The sequence below is a fragment of the Lycium ferocissimum genome, chromosome 11 (genome assembly GCF_029784015.1).
Source record: "Lycium ferocissimum isolate CSIRO_LF1 chromosome 11, AGI_CSIRO_Lferr_CH_V1, whole genome shotgun sequence".
NCBI classification, from domain to species: Eukaryota; Viridiplantae; Streptophyta; class Magnoliopsida; order Solanales; family Solanaceae; genus Lycium; species Lycium ferocissimum.
In genome coordinates this window covers 27491290-27515146 of record NC_081352.1, presented here as the reverse complement: position 1 = coordinate 27515146, position 23857 = coordinate 27491290, and the positions used below count along the sequence as shown (strand labels likewise).

Here is a 23857-nt window from a genome sequence, read left to right as displayed (position 1 = left end):
TTCAGCTACCAATGTGGGAGTTTGTTCATACACCAAATAATCTCCCCACAAACTAAGTTTCACATTACCCATTACCATTCATGGGTTAATTTAGATATTAATTTTGTGCCACCCACATTAACCGAGTATTAATGATCAGCAAAGCCCACCGACTTCTTTTTTATGTTTGTGTCTTCAAAGATGCGGGTAAATATAGCAAACCGGCTCATAGACGGGTAAAGGCACTAATACGGGATATATCACATTTACAACTTTATAGCTAAAATGACCACTTAATCAGAATTAACTTGTAGGAGTGCTTAAGATATATCACATTTACAACTTGATATGAAGATCAACATATTCTCTAAGTAAAACTTCTATCTTTGTGGCAGTTCATATCAATATGGACATCGAACAATCTTCGTAGAAAAGGCGACATACAGAGGAAACAGAACAATATAACCCGATAAAACCTACCCGTATACGACTTCAAGAATTTATGAAACTAGCTACCCTGATATTATCCTTCCTTGATAGAAACTTCATGCAAATCGGCGGATTCACACCTGACAAAGCTAGTATCGAACTAGGCAAGGTCCATATCCCATCACCACAAATTAGTCCAGACGCTACGGCTGGTCCAAATGCATCGGCCTTGGCCTTGTTTATCTTTGTCCATACGAACAATATCAGGCTCCCGAGACACATATCAATCGCGAAATACGATCCAAGATAGAACGGTATAGCCATTGCCATCGGAAGAGGAATATACTTTGCCTTGTTCTTTCCTACAGCGTCCCTTACCGCGTTGATAGCAATAGCTCCGAGGAAGAATACGTAGCAAAGGGTGAGACAATTCTTCGGTAGAGCTGAGAATCCTTCGACTCCCAAGATAGACATGTTACGATAGAAAGTGAGCGCATGTATATAAAACTACTTGGGACAACATGATACGGTACTTCGGATACTTGCCGTGGATATGAGATTTAAGTAATAATAAGCATGTAAGGATCCAAAGTTGGAACGCCTAAGTCGTGGAAGGCCTTGTAGAAGAGCCAAAATACACAAGGAGAAATGATACATCCCATAACTTGTAACATGGTTTCATGAAATATCTTGTAATATGATTGCATAAGATTTGTCCTTGATTCATGATTATTTTCATAATTATATATATATATATAATTGACTTGAAAACATGCTTATGAACATGGACCATGAGGAAGAATTTATGGAGATTAAGCTAAATAACCATAATGGAAGATTAGGAATACAATAACGAATATAGATACAAAATTCATGTACATTGGGTTTAATGTCCTAGGATTTGAACTTCATGGATATCGTGGGGAAGAACGTAGAGATTCCCACATGTGGATGGAAGTTCTACATACCTTAATTACTCCAAAACTTGAATTAAAGACTTGAGTTTTGGAGAAGATTTCCTAAATCTTGATTCTTGAACCTTGAGATGGATGGGTTTTCTTGAAAACCCTAGATTAGGAACAATGATTTCTTGCTTAGATTATTAGAGTATATGTTAGAATTGAGTTGGAATAGTTAGAGTAGGCTTACCTCGGTTTAGAAGTCCCCGGTGAGCGGTCCGTATTCCGTATGGACCTTCAGTAAAATGGTCATAACTCTTTGCAGACTATGTTCATCACAACTTTCATCAAGGAAGTTTTCCCAAATTCCAAATACGTTTTGAAATACGGGCCATATTTTGAAATATGATCCGTATTTAACGAAGATACCAATTTACAACTTGAAATACGCTAATCCCGTTCATGGGCGTAAACCCCACCGTGAGCGGAACCCGCCCATGCCCCAATCGTGAAGATGGCTAGCTTTCCGTATGTGGACGCCAGGACGACGTAGCAAGGGTAGACAATTCTTCGGTGAGACCACATCCGTAAGCGTTGCGTGGAAGACCTTGTAGGCTACACAAGTGATACATCCCATTCTTGTGCAAAAATGTATATCACGATGATGTAGTACCACCTAAGTTGATGGAAAATGTGTGGAAGCGTTATAGTGGAGAGGATGGCAATGCTAATGTAACCAGCTATCGCAACCCATGTAGGGATTTGATCCTTGAGGAAAAGCTCGGTTCGTATCCGATCATCATAAGATAGAGGTGCCTCTGTAGGGGATGCACGGACACCAACAGGAAGGACAGACCACCTCTTTTCTCGCGGAATTGGCAATATATACCATATAACGTTCGTCCAAGTACTTTGATGAAGTTGTATAGACCATCACCAAGGATCATGGCTATTGCTATAAAGACCTGAAATAGAAGAACATTATAGAAAAGCCATTAGCCTCATTTTGAATTTTATCGAAGAGCTAATTAAAAACTACGTGTCATTTTGATTACGTACCTTGTAACCCTGTATACCGTGAAGGCTGCTAGGACTTTGATCAGCAGGGTACCAATGACCTTTTCTGTCTTGAATAAGAGGCCACATTATACCCCAAGAAAGGATCGCTCCGACTAGCAACGATATGTTGATTAGATAAGGACATATCATCCCAACACCAACATATGTCGCCGAGAAGTCAAAATAAAACCTGGTTGATCAGAGAAATAAGTCAAAACATTATAATGATATATAGGAAGAAAGTTAATTATCTTGTGTAGAACAAGCACAAGTTGGGAGGACACATGGAGAGACAGATATAACAAGAAATATGCTTCCAAGTTAATGAATGAACACAAAACATCTATGTTGCTCGGACTCTTCCAAAAATGTCACTGGGTGCATATCAGATCCTCCAAAAGTAGTGCATTTTTAGAGGATCCGACACGGGTGCGATAATATTTTTGGAGAGTCGGAGCAACATAGCAAAATAGCCTTGTTTCCGATATACATGCAAAAACATCAGATATTTGTTCATTAGAGTCCAAAAGGTTAATTAAACTTAGGACAACAGCATTTTGTACAACAGCGTTTTGTAAGTTATTGAAAACGAATTGAAAACTTTATTTATATGCTAATGATTCCAAACGCTTATTCAGTCTTTTCCAGTTGTTCTATTGTACACAAGTAAGCTCATCATGAATTCATGTTGATGTGAGAAAAAAGTTGATATTACTTGAAAGTCAAACATACTTGTTCTCGTAGGCTTTGAGACCGAACGTGGGAAAATTCACGAATCCACAGCCATCACCACCTGTGAAAAACCACTGGAAGAAACCCCACAAGAAGCTGAAGGTGAAGAACTTTCCCAAAGCTTTTACTTGTTTCCTGCACAGAGCAATTAGTACTGTAAGTACTATAATCTATAAGACTATAGATTATTTAGTAAAATTCATACGAAATTAGAGACTCACTTGGCTAGCTTAGCTCCTTGTGGAGTATGGAAACTGTTGATCAGGTGAGCAGTTGCAGTGCCACTCGGATAAATAAGTTTGAAGTCTATGATCATAATCTGAAACATATTTACACTATCTCAAAAATGCAACTCATATGAACAAAATAAGAACAGTTCGCAGTGCTTTAAAAGTGAAAAGCGCAATAAAACAACAAGGTCCATGGGGCTTGAAGAGAAAAGCCACAAGTGAAGCCCACAATAATTCAATTGCAATTAATATAACTAATATCAACATCCAATATATAATAATGTCGATATTAATCCATCTCCTCAAAATTGAGATACAAAGAAATGACCATTCGGATCACTTTTATGTCATTGTTTGATGCACACATTTCTATGAAGTATGAAGTGCATGGTTTCACTAGTGAAGCAATAATCCCTCGAATCGCATCACTTAATCACTTTAAGTGGGAAAACGAGACCTTACTCTGATCAATAGTGAGCAATTCATTCCAAAACTACTTAAGGCCTTTAGAAGTGCCGTCATTGCACTAGAATTTAGAAACAAAGGCTGATTTAGAATTTTGAGTTTATGGGTTCAAGATTATAAAAAATGCAGCCTACTGAGTTTTGAATAAATTATACATATTAAGTTGATCTCTTAACACAAATACAGAGTTTTAGCCAAAACTATTGGTTCTGTTGAACACGTAACCAAAACTCTAGCTCCGCCTTGGCTAGAAAATGTGTTATACATATATATTAGAGATGTAATGCTGAGTGAAGAGTTTACCTTACGAAGGGGAACAACTGAGAAAAGTCCAAGAAAGCTAACAACAAAGAGAAAACCCATCATCCATCCCAAAGAAGGGTTCTTAACATTATTTGCAGCATTAGCTTCAGTTGACTGCTTAGCAACAACTTCGCTCATACCAAAAAGATAGTTTCCAAAACCTCCTGCTCATCAAAGGTAAAATAAATGTAAATAAATAAAATAAGAGATATTTAATTTTTAGATGCTTTTTATCACATTAATAATGCCTTGCCGAAGGGAGAGTGCACGAATTTTAAAAGAATGTTCGGTGATTTCTTTTCATCTGTAAAATGTTTGGAGAACAAAATTAGTGTTTGTGTTGATAGGAGGTGACAAATACCCTGTGAAATAGTTCAGTTGCATGCAAACTGGCCTAAACACCATATTTATCAAGGAAAAAATGGAGAGTGCGCCAATTTGCAGCGTCACTCCTATACACTTCAAGATTCATTTTATTTGTTTAAAGGAAATGATATAGGTGAAGTGGTGGATGTAGAATTAATAATACCCACTGCTCTCTACTTGGAACTCTATGTATAGTAATTTATTAAGTTCGATCTGTCGTTATGCTATAGTAGTTTGCATTAAATTATAATCTCTCTCTCAATTTATGTGATAAAATAAGCCAAAGATTTTTGGTTATAGATCATCTCATTAAGCGATTCAAAAATTGTAAATAAGAAATTATCACCAGAGTGTATCACATTTTAAGGTGTATTTTTCCACCATATTGATATGAGAAAAGTTGCAACTTATAATATTTTTCATGTAGTTTTCAAATATATAAATTTTAATCTGAAAATAATGAGTTAATCTAATCCAATTTAGCTTCACATTTTAGTCAAATTGACTCTCGAAAAGCGAAAAGTATCACATAAATTGAGACGGAGGAAATATATTTTGTACCAAATGAGTTAGCTCCCATTTGGACAAAGTTTTCTTCTTCTTTTTTTGGCAAAGAAAATTGAAAACATTATTTGTTCATGGAGTTTGATTAGTTTTTGAAAAAAATTTCAAGTTCTAAAAACTGGTTTGGGCCAGTCTTTTGGTAAATTTTTTTCTTTCACTCACAAAACTTTAATTTTTTTCAAGTAAAATGCAAGTACAATCACAACCTCAACTTGCAAAAAAAAAAAAAAAAAAAAAAAAAAGGAATTTCAACACAACTTCAAAAACTCTTTTTTTTTTTTCTCAAGTTTCAATAAATCTATGTCCAAACGCTGGCTTAAAATTCTGAATTCGGATCTAGCCATATTAGTGATCTGGATATTATTATTCGATCTTTTCTCAATCTTTGTAATGTAAATCCTGATTGAAACAAAATTTCTCGAGTTTTTTAATTTGTAACTCCACCAAAATCGGAATAATTATTTTCAATATTCTAAAGCAATAGTGATTCTCCTATGGAACTTCTAGTTTAATTGTGGAAAACGATCATCAACATTATTTTGTTGACCCCCACCACTTGCGGAGATAATAATTCATAACAAAGACTTTAAATTATAACTGTTACAAGTTTCCAGCTTGCGTGCATGTGTATCAGATTAGTCTAACAAGTCAAGTAAATGAAACTCCAGTTGTCTTTCAAAGACTTTAAATTTTGTCATGCATTCACACTATTATTGACTAAACTGATTTAATTATAATTTCTCAGATTCCAAGAATGTACTAATTCATCATCCTGAATTTTATTTTCTACTCTACACAGATATTAATAGCAAAATATATAAGTCATCATTTTAGGCATGCTTTGACTTGGTTTTCGGAAAAATTCTATAAAAATAATAATTTCCGAGAGTTCTTTAAAGATTTTCTGCAAATAGCATAAAAGACTATATTGAAAATGAAAAAAATATTATTATCATTTACTCCGTTTCAATTTACGTGCCTTTTTTTAGTCCGCTAAAAAGAATGTCACATAACCTTCATATTTAGTACTCCCTTGGTCCCAATTTATGTGATGTCGCTTGATTGGATACGAAATTTAAGAAATAAAAGAAAATTTTTGAATCTTGTGGCCAAAAACAAACCAAAGATACTTATGTTGTTATAAATAATCTCGTTAAGCGTAAAAGGTAAAGTTTAAAATTCAATGAGAAATTATTGCAAAATAAAAAAATGTGTCATTTTTATTGGAAATTGACTAAAAAGAAAAAAGTGTCATATAAATTGATCCAAAAGGAGTAAGGTTCTATTCTGACACAATCATTTCACCTCTTAATAATGATCCATTATTGTTATGATATGATAGGTTTAAAATTACAAAAATCAAAAGGTAATAGCATGCGCACTTAATTCAAATTATAAGATTCAAAAGTATTTTTGTTCATATTTTATATTCCGAGAAATTAAGATACATATAAAATGAAACGAGATAAAGTAGTATTATTTATTATTTAAGTAAATTAAAGGACAAGGGCTTTACAGCTATTCTAGAAATTCACATTTTGAGCCTAACGAGATGAGACCACTTTAATACGGACCCCACACATCCTTTTTCACCCGTGCAAAGGATAAAGTAAGCGTTTGAATAATATTCAATAAATATTTAAAATAAGATATTATTTGGAACTAAAGTTAGAAAAAGATGTTCGAACGTTTTGTATTTTACATGAATTTTATTTGAAACCACAAAAGGATGTGATCCGCGAATTAGACTGCTCCTCCTTTAACTAGAGATTTCGAATTTCAGTGTTGAGTATGCAGAATATTTTTGATAGAAAGCGCTTTCCCCGAATGAGCCCTATGTGGTGCAAATCAGGATTTAATCGGGCTCCAATACGAATATCGGACACCAGATAAAAAAAAAAAGGAAAAAATTATTTGAAAATTTTGTAAGTGAAAAATTAATATCTAACAACTCTTTAAAGAATTTTTTTAATGTATAATTAATATTTACATATTTTAAATACTGAAATTTGTTTACAAATAGTGATGTCAAGATTCATTGATATTTTTATAATCTGTGGAGTCCCCAAACCCACCAACAAAGCAAGACGCCAGAAGGGCGATAAACAAATATCCCGTGCATTATATAATGACAATGACAATGTATATAGTCCAACATTTCAACAATATTAATTTATTTTTATTTTTTTGTTGGTACATTTCAATAACATTAATGGTGATGTCCCAAATTTCTTTTTATCTACATCTCTCTCTCTCTCTCTCCTAATCAAAATCACCATTAACTGCAGTAGAATGAGATAAACACACGCTATGACAAAAATACAGATTAAACATTTTTTTCCAACCCCACCTGGCCACCTCCATGGAAAGTGGTTTACACATTATCCAATTATTTTCATTAGTCCGTAACACACTTTCCTTTTGTTCGTCTTAAGAAGATACACATGTTTATGTTTAAAAATAAATAATTAATTTTAAATTTTTATCTCTTAATGATGTAATTGTATAGCTATAATTATATTTATTATTACATGATTTAGATCATAATTTTTAAAAGTCTTTCTTTTCTTTTTTAAATTTTGCGTTCCGTCAAATATCTTCGTATAAAATAATAAGATGGAGACCGGAAAGAGTATGATTAAAGTAAAAACATCTCAGCAGCTAATGATTTAAAGTAAAAACACCTCATCAGCTAAATCACCACCTTTTGTGAAGTCAAACTTGAATTGAATTCTCCTTTTAGTCCCAACTTGATTTGCGTCACTATTGGAATTGGAATTATGACTACTAAATTTTTCACAAGATCCCAAATATGGAACTAACGCTCAAATTTGATCACCTTAATGCATGATAAGTTAACTATCCAAATTAAAAGTTATAGTTTAACTTTAGATTATTGGTTACTTAAAAAGAAGTAACAAGTAATCGTTCATAAGATTGAGAACAGTAATTTGAAGAAAAAAATGACAAATTACTGCAAAAACATATTAAAATGCACAAATAGTGTATGAAATATTTTACACCATCAATATGCAGAAGTAAAATTCTAAAAAGCTAACCATGTTTGCACAAGTATTTGCGTGGGATTAGACTTATAATCAACGATAGTGTGATTCTTTTTTTCCAGATAACATAACACGTAAAATAAGACAAATAATTTTTATACCTTTATGTCACGTCAAAATACTTGATTTTTTTCTGCTTTAAATTTATAATTTTTAGAAAAAAATTACATTCAAAACTACCACTACAAGTTGGCATAGCTAATAATTTAAATTTTGAGAAAATTATATTTACAAAATCATTAAACTCTCCAAACAGTAATGCATCCACATAAAAAGAGACGGAGGAAGTAATTATAATAATATATAGCTAAAATATATAATTGTAATTTTAAAAAAAATTATGAGGACCAACATAAATCATTGTGAGAGTGAGATAAAGGAAGGAAGAAAGAATTACTAACCACTAAAGGCTATGCCTGAAGTTGCAACAACACAAGTCTGAATAACAGTATTTTCTTGACGAGTAAACGGTTGCTTTAACATCCCAGATTTCTCAAGAAATTTAGTCCAAGTCTTGACAAAAAAGAACCCCAATAATCCAGCAGAAACATTAAGTGAAGGGATAATTCCAGTAGTAAGATTCAACTTCATAACAATAAAAGTGAATAGAATTCCCAATATAAAGCTCACAAAAAATGCCCTGAAGGTTAATTGACTTTGCCATGAAGGTACTTCTTTTGACTCAAAAATCCTCTCTACTGATTGTATTTCTTCTTCTTCTTGTGGTAATAATTCTTCATGAGTTTTTTTGGTAGTGTTTGTTGAGTGTTCATATTCATTTGAGGGGTGTGGTTCTCTTCTATGGGCACTATTATTGGATCTATCCATTTTTTTGGTGAGGTTCTTGGTTTTTTTTTTTTTTTGAAGTTGGGATTTGGGAAAATGGTATTTATCGAAGGAAGGAGCTAATTAGAAATGAGTGAGGTGGGAGAGTGGGTACTCAAGAATTCAAGATCATATTGGTGTATTAAAGGGTGGTGATGTCTTTATCAGTAGAGAAATGACGGTGGGTGTGTGGGGTTGGCCTCAATGTATGACCATTAAAATGTATTACTATGATATTAATGGCAGGATACATAGACAGCTTCGTAAACTTGTTAATGGCATACTTCCTTGGTTCATTTTCACTTGTATTGTATATTAAAAATAATTGTCCTTCAACACTTTGGAATTATGAAAAGATTTTTCAATTCTTATTTCAATATTTTGTATAGATGAAAAGATATGAAAATTTTAGCTCCCAAACTATTTTTTTATGGAAATATGTGAATTGTTAGAGCCGAATATGTAATTAGTTGGCTGCATAATTTTTCTGATAAGCTATAATTGATTTTAATTATTAAGTTACTTAGCAATAATAAGGGATGATATGGTAAAATTATCATTCTATTTTTTGTCTTAATAAGCGTACGACGTCAATACATGATAAGTAAAATTGGACAAAGAGTGTATTTTATTTAGAGACTCTAATTACGTAGGTTCTAATTAAACAACTAAACACATAATAAAATATTTTTATTAAACATTTTTAGCTCAATTTACATAAAAGCTTCTGCATGTGCTCAAACATTCGTTACATAAATAAACTATAACTTAAAAGATATCATTTTTTTTAATTATTCACATTAACTTTAAAACTACAAGATATTCCAATTGGAATTCATGTGTGTAACAAAAAAGGTGGAACACTTGTGCGGTTCTTGTTTTCAATTTTAGAAGTTGGGATTTGGGAAAGGTATTAATTGGAGTAAGTGGCTAATTAGAAATTTAGAAATGCGTGTAGTGGGGAAGTGGTAATCAAGAACTCAAGATCATATTGATGTACTAAAGGGGGGTGATGCTGTCTTTATCATATCACTAAAGAAAATGGGTGCGGGGTTGGCTTCGATGTATGACCATTTGGATGTATTACTCGTGCGTCTGATCAATTTATAAGATTCTTTTATTTATTGACAGTTAATTTAATTATTTTTGAAATTAAATTAGTTTCAAATTAATTTATCATTTTGTACTGCACTTTCACTTAATAGTTAATACTTATGGTAATGATAAATGACTCGTCCTGCCGTACCCTTCTCTTTTATTATCAAAAAAAAAAAAGTTTCTGCTAAAATTCAAACATTTAAAAACTATATAAAAAATTCTCATTTTAATGTGATAAAAATGTAGTCAAATTGCAAATATTTTGAAACACAATAAGTTGAAAGAAATAAAGCATTGTTATAATAATCGATTCTGGATTTGAATGGTTTCTTGACAGAGACAAGATTGCGATGGTTTTGTTTATATCGAGCTGGTTTTATAAGTTCATCTAAAATTTGTTTTATTATACTGGATGCAGATTATTCTTTGAAGAGTGTGAAATGTTTTTAATGCTAACTTTGTAATTTAAGTTATTATATTTATCTTTTTATTTGGCTAAGTACCTAAAGGCCTCTCCGAAACTGACACGTTTTATTTAAATTTCTCTTAAATTATTGTTGGTCCTAATTAAACAACTAAACATATAATAAAATAGATTAAAATTTTTCTCCCCCCCCTGAAAAAACATATAAATAAACTATAACTACAGATATATATATTCACCCCCCCCAATTTTTGTATTTTTGTACCATTTTCCAATTGGAATTCAAAAAAAAAAAAATTATGGCGAGTTGTGCGGTTGTTATTTTTTATATTTTAATAAAAATTTATTTATATTTTAATTTTATGGCTCTCAGAACCCCCAATCCGTTTCTTCCACATTTCAATTGTTAAATCATATTTATTTTTCTGCTTTCTTCTTCTCATTCTCCTAAAGAAAATGGGTCCGCTTCTCTCTCTCGATGTATGACCATTTGGATGTATTACTCGTGCAAGTCAACACCAATATGAAAATGGGTTCTTTTATTTTTGAAAACATAATGTCATTTTGGTTAAGATATTTTGGTTTTTTTTGTGAATGTGTGTGTAATGGATAAAAAATGGGTCTTGTGTGTGTGCCTATTATCAAGGAAAAAATAAAAAAAAATGGGTTAAATGTTTCAAATTGAAAATAAGCTATATAAAAAGTTTATTTTAATGAATGATAAAAATTTAGAAATTGTGTGTGTTTGAAACGCAAAAGGAAAGAAATGCAGTATTGTTTAATAATGAAGGGTTGAATGTGTGTGCTAATGGAGGAAGAAAATGTTTTTAAGAAGAAGAAGAAGAAGAAGAAGGGTTTAGTGATGAATTATAAGTTTATATATTAATGGTTTAATGGTTAATTAGTGTAAATATAATTAAAAAAAAAATCAAATGAAAAAAAAAAAAGGTCTGGCAAATGTTTTTGTTTATATAGAGCTGGTTTTATAAGTTCATCTAAAATTTGTTTTATTATTATTTAATTTTTTTTTGAAGAGTTGAAAAATGCTATTTAAGTTATTTATCTTTTTATTTGGCTAAGTACCTAATAACTTTTATTTAAATTTTCCTTAAATTATATTTGATCCTAATAACTCAGTTATACAGTACTTGATTTTTCTATAATTATTACCCCCTCAAACAACAACTGGTCCAAAGTACACCCTATACTTGGCTTCTTATACTCTTATAGTCGTTACCCCTCAAAAGAAAAATAGTAAAAGAAGGAAAAATTAGATTGTATTTTAATGGAGGAATAGAAAAAAAATATGGAAGGAGATAAGGAAATAGCCTTGAATTGGCTAAATATAAAACAAAATGGTATTTTCATTTTTTTTTTTTTACACATAAGGTTAATATGATTTGATTGTCATTTTACACTCTCACACCACACATCATCTGAAAATCACTTGAATTATAAAAAAGTCAAATACAATCAAGTAATCAGGATAAATTATTGTTTGAGGGGTGATAACTATAGAAAAACCAAGTACAAGATGATAATTAGAACCAAATATATTTTTAAAGAGATCTGAATAAAACACGCCTAATTTAGATCCTTAATTTCTAAATTCTAAATTCTAAATTCTAAATTCCATTCTGAATGGAGTGGCTGTGGCGGTAGAATCCTGGAGATTCTGTGAAGGGTGAGAGAGTTAACAAATACTTGGCGGTGGTCCTCGTGAGTCTAATAAAATAGGCAGCAATACTATGAACTTGTGAACCCTATTGAACAAAATCGGCTTTGCAACTTGGTTTTGATTCAGCCGGTAGATCAACTTGCAAATTAATCATACTGTCAAAACAATCATGCTATCCAAAACACAACGTACTTTTCAAGAAAGCTTATTCTTATAAGCAATTTTTTAATGTGAATGATGATTCAGTACCCAAGACACAAATATTCATTTGTTTTTGGAGATATAACGTTCTTAGTCCTTACGTTATTGTATTATTTCTGTTTTTGATTCCTGTAATATATGACTTCACATATTTAAGTTTTAATTCAGAAATATGAGTGTGTTTAGTCCTTTTATTAACGACCATTAAATAGAATGACGACTGCTGAAGATACAGAGAAGAAAATTTGGATAATTAAATTTTGAGTGTGGTTATAATTCAATTTCATGAATATTTTGTTGTACTAAGGGGGTGGTAAAATTGACGCAAATCCATATTACCCGTCTCACCCGCTTACGTTTTAATAGATGGGCAAGAGTAATTATGTTGATGGGCTGATTTGAGTTAGGTCCGATTTACTCATTACTCCTTCCGGATCAAAAAATAGAGTCCACTTAACCTTTTTTTTTTTTTTGGATCAAAAAAAGAGTAAGAGTCCACTTAGCAAATCAAGAAAGAATTAACCTTATTTTTTCATATTTGCCCCTATTAAGTATTATATGATCAAATCCCAATGCCTATTTAATTAGGGGTAGTTTAGTCAAATTACCTATTTTTGTCTAGGAGTTAGTATTTTTTTAAGGAGTGTGCAAATGGCTAAGTGAACTCTTTTTTTGATCCGGAGGGAGTACAAATTTGGCACTCAAATGAATAACTAATGCTCAACTTTGTACGCTTGCCCATTCACCCCTTGAGAGGTGAGAGAAAAGCTAATTTAAAGAAGATTGAATTTTGTTAGGTGTGCGAACAAAAATAAAATCAAAGTTATTATTCATTAGGTAGTTATGACAAGTAAATTTTCCTAAAAAAATAGAGTCCACTTAAAAGATTTGAAAGAAAGAATTAACCTTGTTTTTCATATAAAGTGTAGAATCTCTTAATGGAGTGAGGCTTTTTTTAAGAGAAAACCCTGTTTTTTTTTTAGGAGGACAAATTTGGCACTCAAATGAATAACTAATGCTCAATATCACATCGTTGAATTTTGTTAGGTGTGCGAAGAAGTTAAGTATTTTTTGAAAGCTACATATAAAGTGTAGAATCTCTTAATGGAGTGAGGCTTTTTGAGAAAACCCGTGCAGGTTTCGCTCAAAACGAACAATATCACATCATGTTAAGAGTATTTTGGGCTGATTTAGCCCAACAACTGGTATCGGACCTCAGTTTCAGTGGGACAAGTATGATGAAGGTAGATGATAGTGTGGGGCTCGATTTACTTCCCCTTATGAGCTTAGAGACGTATACATACAAAAACAAGCTAGTTGCGGGATTCGGCATGCCATAAATACTCAGACGTGTGGGTGACATACAGTGGATCTCGAAAATTGACCCGTGGATTGTGTTAATGAGCCATATACAGCTTAGTTCGAGGAGAAGAACGATTGATAGTGGTGATGGGTCACGTGAAACTTAATTCGAGCGGGAAAATATTATTGAGTGTGCGAACAAAATCCACATTTAGTAGTCGAAAAGATTGCAAAGTTATATACAAGGTGTAAAATCTCTTAATGGTATGAGGTTGAGGAAATCGTGCGGAATTAACTCAAATTAGACAAAATCACACCAAATTAATAATATCTTCGGGCCGCATTAGCCCAACAAACTTAAATGGTGGTGGTAGTGGTGCGTTAGTATACTCAAATGATAATTTTGAAGGAACACATATAAACGATATATTTTACACTCAGAACTTTTAATTAAAGATGTCATATCTATTTTATCTTATTTCCTAGTGGTAACGGTGCTCCAAAGTACTCCGTCCCAAAAGGATCATTACTCACTAGTTTTTTTCTCTACGGTGATTCGAAATGGTTGGAAGAAATGGAATTCTACAAATAGATGAATTATGTTTCAACTGATTATTTATTTTTATAATAATTGGAAACATCTAAAATGGACTCCCTCGAGATTGTAGTTTTCACATCCACTCAAAATTTTGTAATTTGCCTTGGTGTCTACGGCAATTGGAAAATAACGCTTTATGTTTTTTTGTAATATTCAATTTGATCGGCACTTGGAACACGATGCAAACATAAATATATGAGATGATTGGTGTGAAAGAGAAAACAAAATAGGTAAAAACAAATACATAATAGACGATAACGATGAAGACGATGAAGGCTAAAAAAATAACCGAATTGTTTATATAAATATAATTATTTATATGTTAGATATTTTATACTTTTAATTATTAATTTAATTTTGGTCTACGGAGTTTACATTGTGGGTCGTCCATGTCACTATCTCTTTTCATTTTACATTGGTCCGTAACTCATGTTCACCCTTGTGGGCGTTTCATAAGAAATTTGAAGAATTAGACGATTGAATATTTGATTGTCACGGCTATAAATTGAAAACCGAACCAAACACATCTGCAATTTTACTTGGTTTGGTTATAGTTTTAGACATTTAAAAAACGAAATTGGTTTGGTTATGGTTTTAGAACAACAATAAAAACAAATACATAATAGACGATAACGACGAAGACGATGAAGGCTAAAAGAATTGTTTTTAAATAGTTAGGCACTTATCTACGGAGTTTACATTGTGGGGTCCATGTCACTCGTTTGATAAGTTGTCGTAGATATGTATCACATCTGCAATTGGCCAAATTAAGAACAACAATAAAAACTACATACCCAGTATAATCTCATTAGGTGAAATCTAGGAAAAGCAGAGTGTACACGGATCTTATCTCCTACCTTTGTTTATCCCCGATTTTGGTAACAATTGAATTTGTAAGTGAGGTATAGGATATGTAGATGAATTTTAATCTATTTGGTTGGTATGAAATGTCTATGAATTTGTTTGTTGCAATATATATATATATATATATATATATATATATATATATATATATATATATATCTGTGTGTGTGTGTGTGCGCGCGCGTTATTGCTGTGAGAACGTGTATGTGATTGGTGATTTATGCCAAATATATATATATATATATATATATATATATATATATATTAAGTAATGTGTTATATTGAATGAATGAGTAAAGCTAAAGAACACCACAAATCCGGACCAATATCAAAGAGAGTGAGAGAGAGAGAGAGAGAGCTTCAATATATTTGACTATTACAATGTTGAGATCTGAAAAAAGCTAACCCCAAAAAGGGGGAGAATGTCCTCTATTTATAGGTATGCCCTATGGGCCTTGAAAACAACACAAAACCCTTGTGAATAAAGAAACCCTAAAAAAGATAAGGCGGGACCGTACGGTCTGACACTCGTACGGTTGTCAGTACAAATGACAGAACAGTTTCCTGACGCGTGGCAACATCGCAACCAGTTAACCGGACCAACGGACACGTTGATCTTGGATCGGCGTACCTGGACCAACGGACACGCTTTTCTTGTCTCGGGTCAATCGCATCCGGTACGATACCCCGGTGTGAAGAAAAGACCGAACATGCTCGTGCTCATTTAGACATACCCTCGGCCCCGGATTGACCGGTCACACATTGACCCAGTTTCTACCATATACAAATAGTCCCCACACTTTTCGGATCGTAGTTTAACCGGAGAAACGGGAAGTGGATAAGTCCCAAAACCGGTGATTCTATAAGCTCGTTCTTATCTTCAAATTTGGCGGGAAGAGTTATGTCACGTCCTTCTGACTTCGGCCATGTGTCTCGTCCCGAGTGGCCGACCTCGGGAACCGCCTTAACCCACGTCGCCACAAATCACGTCTCATTAATTATGGGACACGCGTCACCTCTCGATTGGTCGTTCTCTGTAACTGCTACAGTGGAACGCCTATATAAGGCCCAAAGCAGCTCCTTTTTCCACTTTCACTTTCATTTCTCTTCACTTCTCTTCTTTAACTTATTTGCTTATTTGATTGTAACAGCCTCTTTGTTATCTTTCTTCATTTGCTCTGAATCTTCAAGGTTTTTTGCATCTTTCAGCCCAACCCCTTCTCTCTCTAATATTCCTTTTTCATTGTTTCGTTCTTGTCTTGAATCTTTCATCTGCCTCTTCAAATCCTCAAAATTTTCATACCCACTCTCACCTTTAAAATGTCTGCCAACACCGAATCTACTTCCCAGGACGTTCCCTCGTTTCTTCCCCGGGAGCTGAGCTTGTTTCAAAACTCAAAAGTAAGAACTTCGTGGAACCGACTGCCCTGGACATAATACCGTCCAGACCCAATTACAGCCATGAATTTGACGTTGAAAAGCCATCTAACATTGCGGATAGGGGTTTCGACGTAAGGCGATACCCTTCGTCTATTACGGAGGATCTCCTCCCTCGGGTCTGGGCCGAATGTGGATGGGATAAGCATCCGGTGCAAGTGTTCCCCCCGGGCCCGACGAGTCCATTACCGATTACAGAGAAGGTTTGCTATACGTTTACATGTATCCATTTATGCTCAAATTCGATCCTCCAATTGAGCCGGTTATTCTCGAGATGTGCCGGACGTACAACGTGACCTTGGCCCAAATTGGGCCGATTATACGGAGGATCGTGGCACTCGCCTCGCCTGCGGCCAATAACGCCAAAAGGGAATTCACGTTGGCGCACTTCATCCGATTGTATTCTCTGAGAATCTTCCGAGGGGGCGTGATAAAGGTCGCCAAACGAGGTCGGAACCCGATTCTTTACAAACTCGACGAGGATAGAGATCGAGGATGGTTGGAACGTTATGTCCGGGTAAGGACCGCAGACATTATTCCGATCGATCATATGCCCTTTCTGGAAAAGCGGAACAATAGACGTAAGTTTCTCAGTTGTCTCCCGTCTATAAGTATCTTTCCTCTATACTTTGTCCAAATTTGCTCCCTTACACGCATATGTGAAATTTTGTTTTTTATAGCCGAGGCATGGATATCTTCAGCTGTTCGGAACCTTTCCGAGTGGGTTGGGGCAATCATTAGCCAACACCTTCATGGTGAACGGACATGGGAGGACCTGTCCCGTGGTCGGTGGGTTGCCCAAAACCATGGTAATTTTCTCCTTGATTCGGTACTTATTGCATCCTCCCATTTTTCTTTTTCTTTCTATAACTCCTTTGGTATTCAGGCTTGCCCAAGGGCTCGGTGGAGCCAAGACCCGAATCAATGGCCGAGCCTGCCGCACTGGCTCCTGAATTTGATACGGCAGGGTCATCCTGGCTCATTGCTGCAGCCAGAAAGAGACAGAGAAAGCCCTCGACCAAAGGGCAAAAACAAAAGAAAAGGCCGAGGAGCGATGTTCGGACCCTGAGGGATGAATCAGAGTCCGATATTCTTATTCGAAGGGTTGGTGAGGGCCCGCCGTCGCCTCTGTTCCGGAGGAAGAAACTACCATTCCGCTCTCACCTACAACCGAAGAAGAAACTTCCATCCCGACCCCGCACACAGGTGGGGAAGAAGATGTTCTTTTTTCGATTCCACTGAGGTCCATTGAATTTATCGATATTTCAGGTGATGCTTCGCCCGAAGTGGCACCCTTGGTGAAGAGGCCTAGAAGGTACGCCGTCTTCGGATATCGAGGCCCGATCAAAGACTGAATCGGCTCCGGCTCGAGATAACGAGGTTACTGGCTGTTACCCCCCAGCTGCCGGTGGCGACCAAGCTACTATATCTGAAGCACCCGCATCTACCCTGCTGGAGCTGTTCCGACTTCTCCTATTCCTGCATCGAGGTCCGACAACCTGGACGACATGTTCTCGGATATCCCTCCTGCAACCGGGGAAGCTGCTGGGTTCGGACACCTTCCTATCCCTCGGGCCACGAGGGCGGCTAGCCGGTCCACCGAAATGGGTGCTAAGGACTCCCTTGTTGGTATTTTCCCGGCCCCAGTGTAGAACCGAGAAGGACGAGGTCGGCCGTGATCACCATCCCCGAGGATTGTAGCTTTTTATCCCGGCTTGTCGGAGTAGCAAGTTATCTAAGGCCTCTTATTTCGGATTCGGATAAGAGAAAAATGGTCGGGGTTCCTTGGCAGTGTCACACCCTACCCTTGGTAAGGCGTGATTGGCACCCGGCACCTTGCGAAAACCGAGCGAACCAACTTATAACTTACATCCCTCGTGTCTCAAATGGAAACAATAAGATCAAGAGGCTAAATATGAACATAATTTCATGCATAAGTAAATGTACAATAGACCCATGATGCCGACATTACTATTGTCACACTATGGCAAGTACATACACAAAAAGCGTACGCAAAGCCTCTATGAACATGACTGAGGTATACAAGTCGGGACAGGGCTCCCGACGTACCTTTGACACAATTCATATATATATATATAGACTCAGACTCGGCAATGCTCCAGGAAGAAGTGGAGCCACCACTCAAGACCAGTACCTGAAGGCAGCCTACAATGAAAGATCCTCGTCTCGTCTATCTACACCTGTGGGCATGAACGCAGCGTCCACAAGAAAAGACGTACGAGCAATGTACTGAGTATTTAAGGCATGAATAGTAGTATGATATCAGAATGAAGATAACATAAGATAAGTAAGTAATTATACCTCGTACTCTTCTTAAGATCTCTGTCATATAAACTACTCGTCTACAGGAAAAACATTTCATACATATCCATACATAACATACATATATATGCATTCACATTCACTTACTATACATACATCTGTCATATCCGTACTCGGCCCTTGCGGGACTCGATGTTATCTTGCCCGGCCATATAGGCGCGGTGTTATCTTGCCCGGCCATATAGGCGCGGTGTTATCTTATCGGGCCATATAGGCGCGGTATTATCTTGCCCGTCCATATAGGCGCGGTGTTATCTTGTCCGACCATATAGGTGCGATATTATCTTTCCCGGCCATATAGGTGCGGTGTTATCCCCAGCTGATCAGTGGGATGCAATGGATACATACATACATACATACATACACATAAAAATACATAAATGAAATCAACATCATCATTAGCATTACCATCGTCACTATATCATTCCTTGAAGAATCAACCGTCATAAAATTAAATCGATAATGTCACGGGAGTCTCGAGAATCATGAACTTTGGTAGCACTAAAAATAGAACCATTATCTTCGCTATATCTCACCTCGAAGGAATGAATGACATGAGGTGAGACCATCAACAATAAGTAAGATCAAGGGATTCATGGAATGACTCAATAATCTCATAATGCTCTCAAATCATAGCCTCAGAATTTCTAGAAGAGAATTATCATCATCGTCACAATCATCATAGAACATTTTTCATTTAACATCATAAGAAGCTTTAAGAGTCATGAACTTCTAGCTTTTGAAAACAAGGAGCTTATGAAAACATTTATGAAATCGTACCATAACTTAGGAATCATGCCTTTGAAAGAAAAGGACGAGCCTTAACCTACCTTTTTGGTCGCCTTAACTTTAACTACTCAACGCTTGTCCTCCCAGGATCGTAAATCTATATTCAAGAAAATTTATACTATTGTTAGACTCACCTTTATACGCTTGTCTTAGTCCTTCAAATAAATCTTTCTAAAATACGCAAAATTTTGCGACATCTCCCCTGTTTATATGCCTAGCCCAAAATCTCAATTCAGCAACCAACAACAACAACAACAACAAAACCAACATCAACAACAATATTATCAACACCAAAATATTCCATAACATCCCACACGATGTTTTATCCAATTTCTCAACCAACGACTTTACTATACAACCATTTCATTACTCTATCTTCATAAATAAACCAAAAGTAATATTAATAAGGAGAGATTCATACCTTATTTTTGTTAAAACAGCGATATCTCTAATATCCACCTTGAATCCACCGCAAAACCATACTAGAATCACATCTATGCGTTTATCCGAGCTTCGATTAATACTCCGTCACTTGAAAATTGCTTACTTTTTGTTTCCCTATCTCTCTCTCTCTTCAATTTCTGGAAATTTTCTAGCAAAATCTGATGGAAAAAGGGGGTTATTACCATATAAGGGTCAAATTCGGGTCGGGTTCAGCGTGGCATTTGCTTTAGCGACACTATAGCCGGGTCGGTTCTTGTACGGTATTGTAGCACGTGTTTCTGCTCTGTCAGCTGAACTTGTACCGTCCATAATTCTCTACTCCGATGTTCTATCGACGGGCGGTTTGTTGCGTTGGAAACTAGACTCGACGAACTTTATTTTAGGCTTTTGTTTCACCTTAAAATACTTCATATGCTAAGAAATATTCATCCCCCAAGTTGGACCAAAATTTTCACACAAAACATTACCCATCCTTTCTCCAAAGTCGTACTACTTCATTTCTTCCACTCATTTCCTTATAAAACCTTCCGGTATACCTTATATACATCCTTCACTCATTAAATATACTTAATAATGCTTGATCCTTATATTCCAAAGTGGTTTTACTTAACCCTAACTCAACGTACTTATGTTTCAAATTTGATAAGTGCTCTTCGAAGATACGGGGTGTAACAGGCAGTGCCTTATTAACGAAGGCATGCATGCAGGCAACTTGGTAAGCTTTACGCTCATCTTTCCATAATATTAATGTGCGATTCTCAACTCTCGTTTATTCAATTTCTTAACTTGATTTGCTTCTTCTTCTACAGAGTGTTGTGTTCGTTAATGAGGGCTTTGTCCGTGCCCAATACGAGGTTGACGACTTAAAGGGCCAGCTGGATGCCTAGGGCCGAGAAACGGAGAAGTTCAAACTCCTCCTGCAGGAGAAAGAAGATCAGCTGAGCCGTGCCGCGGCTCTACCCAACCTTCAATCAGAGCTCGAAGCGGCAAAGGCTAAAAACCTTCATTTGAAGGCCGAGTTGGCCGATATGGTTGAAAAGAACCGGATCCTTGAAGCGGATAATGCCGGTCTTAACCAAGACAATGCACATTTTATTTCGAGGCTCGGTGAACTCGAGGCCACTATTTCCCAACTTCGGAGTGAACTTGACTCGGTTAAGGCCGATGCCGTGAGGATGGAAGAAAAGCATCAGCAGCTTGAAACCGAGAGTGCTAATGACAAGGAGAAGTTGAGGGTGGTCGAACAGAAAGTCGAGACTCGAGCCCGGATTAGTGGCGAGCTCAAGAGCAAGCTCGAGGAGGTTGCAGAGGCCAATGATGTGCTTCAAGCCGAGCTTGAGTCGGCTAATCAAATTCAAATAGTTCTTATCGAAGAGAGATCCGAACTAGAGGCAAAATTTAAAAAAGCCGAGGCCGACCTAGAAGAGTCCCTTAAAGACACGGAGACTGCCGAGGGTCGTTCTACTATTCTGATCGAGTATGAGCGGTGGAAATCCCGGAAGGTTATCCTCGAGCAGGTTGAAAAGGGGTTAGGGGACCTCCAGGCCCGGATACTCGAAGCCAAAGAAATCGAGGAGAGGGCTAAGAAAGCTCTTGATGCTGAGTCTAAAGATTCCGAGCAAACTGTTTCCGAAAACTCCGGTTCCAACCATACCGGGTAGATCAGGGCCTGTATGAGCCTTTATTTTGTTTTTGACTTGTGTGAAAAGTCCAAATGTAAAGACTTAGTTTTATATATGAAATGCGTATTTCCCTTTTGGCTGTTGTTTTCTTCATTCTTTTATCCGAATGCACGTTATGACATTTGCCTTAATCGTTTATCCCGTAAGGAATAATCAAAGGCTCGGAGCCACCTTCTTGTCCGAATTGAGCCTATCTTAACTCATTAAGTATTGGATTTTTCTTCGTTCGGTACGTTTTTGACCGAGGATTTTATCGAATGGTTTGCCCGCTGGGCTTATTTATGCTTTGTGAATTCAAACGTCTCTGAATCACGTTGGGTATTTTGGGTCGAGGTTTTTAAAGTTGTTTGAACCTTTTCCGACCGTTTACTTATAATAGATTAGGTTCGGATACCTGAATCCCTACCTTTTGTCAAATTTTGAGACGGCAGTCCCCATTCGAGGGTGTTAAAAGATTTTGGCTCGGTTTAACGTGACCTTGTTGCCTTTGCCGAATTTCGACGATAGTCCCCGGTATAGGGCATTTAATAAAAAGACATGTCCGAGATGTATTTTTTCATAACGCTTCTTTATATTGCAAGTGTTTGCACGTACATAATATAAGGATTTCATTCGTTTCCTTTTGTGTTTTGCCGTAGCTAATACTAAGTGGACACGATTCATTTTTTATCGTTTGATCCTTACATCGAAACCCAACACAGAAGGTTCGGGTTTACACTAAAATAAGAAACATAAAGGATAGGCCTCGATGTGGGTATGATAGTCCCCTAGTGTTTATCATTCTACCTTTCGGAAAACCCAACCCGAGCCGGCCTCGATGGTGGGGTTAATAAAAGATTATCTTAGTTAAGTTCGCACTCGAGGGGCGGACCCTTCCGTTTCCGGTACTTTGCCTTGTTTTCATAAAGTAACAAGCTAAGTAGGTTGTACTTATTGTCTCATTAAAAACCTTGTCGGAAAACCCACTTCGGGACAAAACCGTACTAAGGAAAAGAGTATTAGCAACAATGTGTTTTTCGGACCTAACTTCATTCGGTACTACTTCGCAAAAAGGATAGGTTAATAAAAGATTATCACTAGGGTAGGCATCCATCTCTCTCTCTCTCTCTCTCTCTCGCAATAGTATCTCTTCAAATGAGCCACATTCCAGTTGTTGCGCAACCGTTGTCCGTCCATGGATTCCAGTTGGTACGATCCTTTTCCCGTCACTCCGGTTATCTTGTACGGCCCTTCCCAGTTCGGACCCAACTTCCCGTCATTGGGATTCTTGGTGTTCAAAGTAACTTTCCGAAGTATCAAGTCTCCAACTTGGAAATGCCAAAAATTAGCCCTCCGGTTGTAGTACCTCTCCATTCTCTCATTCGAGTTTGTGCTTTCTTTATCGTAAACGAACCAGCGCATTTTCGCGTAGTTCGTCCTCATCGGGGCCTAGAATGCATTTTAAAGTCACACATTATTACGGCCATAGCCTCCTCGTTTGACCCGCTAGTGACGTATTTGAACCGGAGGCTCGATTCGCCAACTTCTACGGGAATCGGAATTTGATTTGGTCTATAGCTACGATCGGCCCATGTAGACCAACGAGAAAGGTTTATGTTTCTCCCGTCACTGCTTGATTTTGATGTAGTTCGTAAGTCTTTAATACCTCCCATATTTCGCTTTGTTTCCCTCTTTTAAAGCTAGCCCTCTATTTATGTTTTGATGTTTCAAGCCTTTTTCTTTTATGTTGATTTTGAATTATTACTTTGTTCGTGGATTCTCTTGTCCGTTTGCACTCGTGGGATTATGATACGGAGTCGACACTATCTTCTTGATCTTCAACCTTCGAGGAAATTATCGACCTTCTAGTCGCCAACGTTTCGCTTGGATACGAACTGAGGGCCGTTATCACAAGTTATTTCTGTCGGGATGCCGAAACGACAGATAATATGGTCCCATATGAAGTCAATAACCTCATTTTCTCTAATCTTTTCAAAGGCCTGCGCTTCAACCCATTTATCTAAATATGAGAAAGAGTCCGTGTCAAAAACGGACTAATGTTTCTTTATGAAATGAGCCTTATTGGTGCCCTTCCGCATGGC

General features: G+C 36.2%; 1 pseudogene; it reads right to left on the bottom strand.

Moving 5' to 3' along the window:
- Positions 1 to 252: 252 nt before the first annotated feature.
- Positions 253 to 9052, bottom strand: LOC132038184 (probable metal-nicotianamine transporter YSL7; annotated as a pseudogene).
- Between the last annotated feature and the right edge of the window lie 14805 nt (positions 9053 to 23857).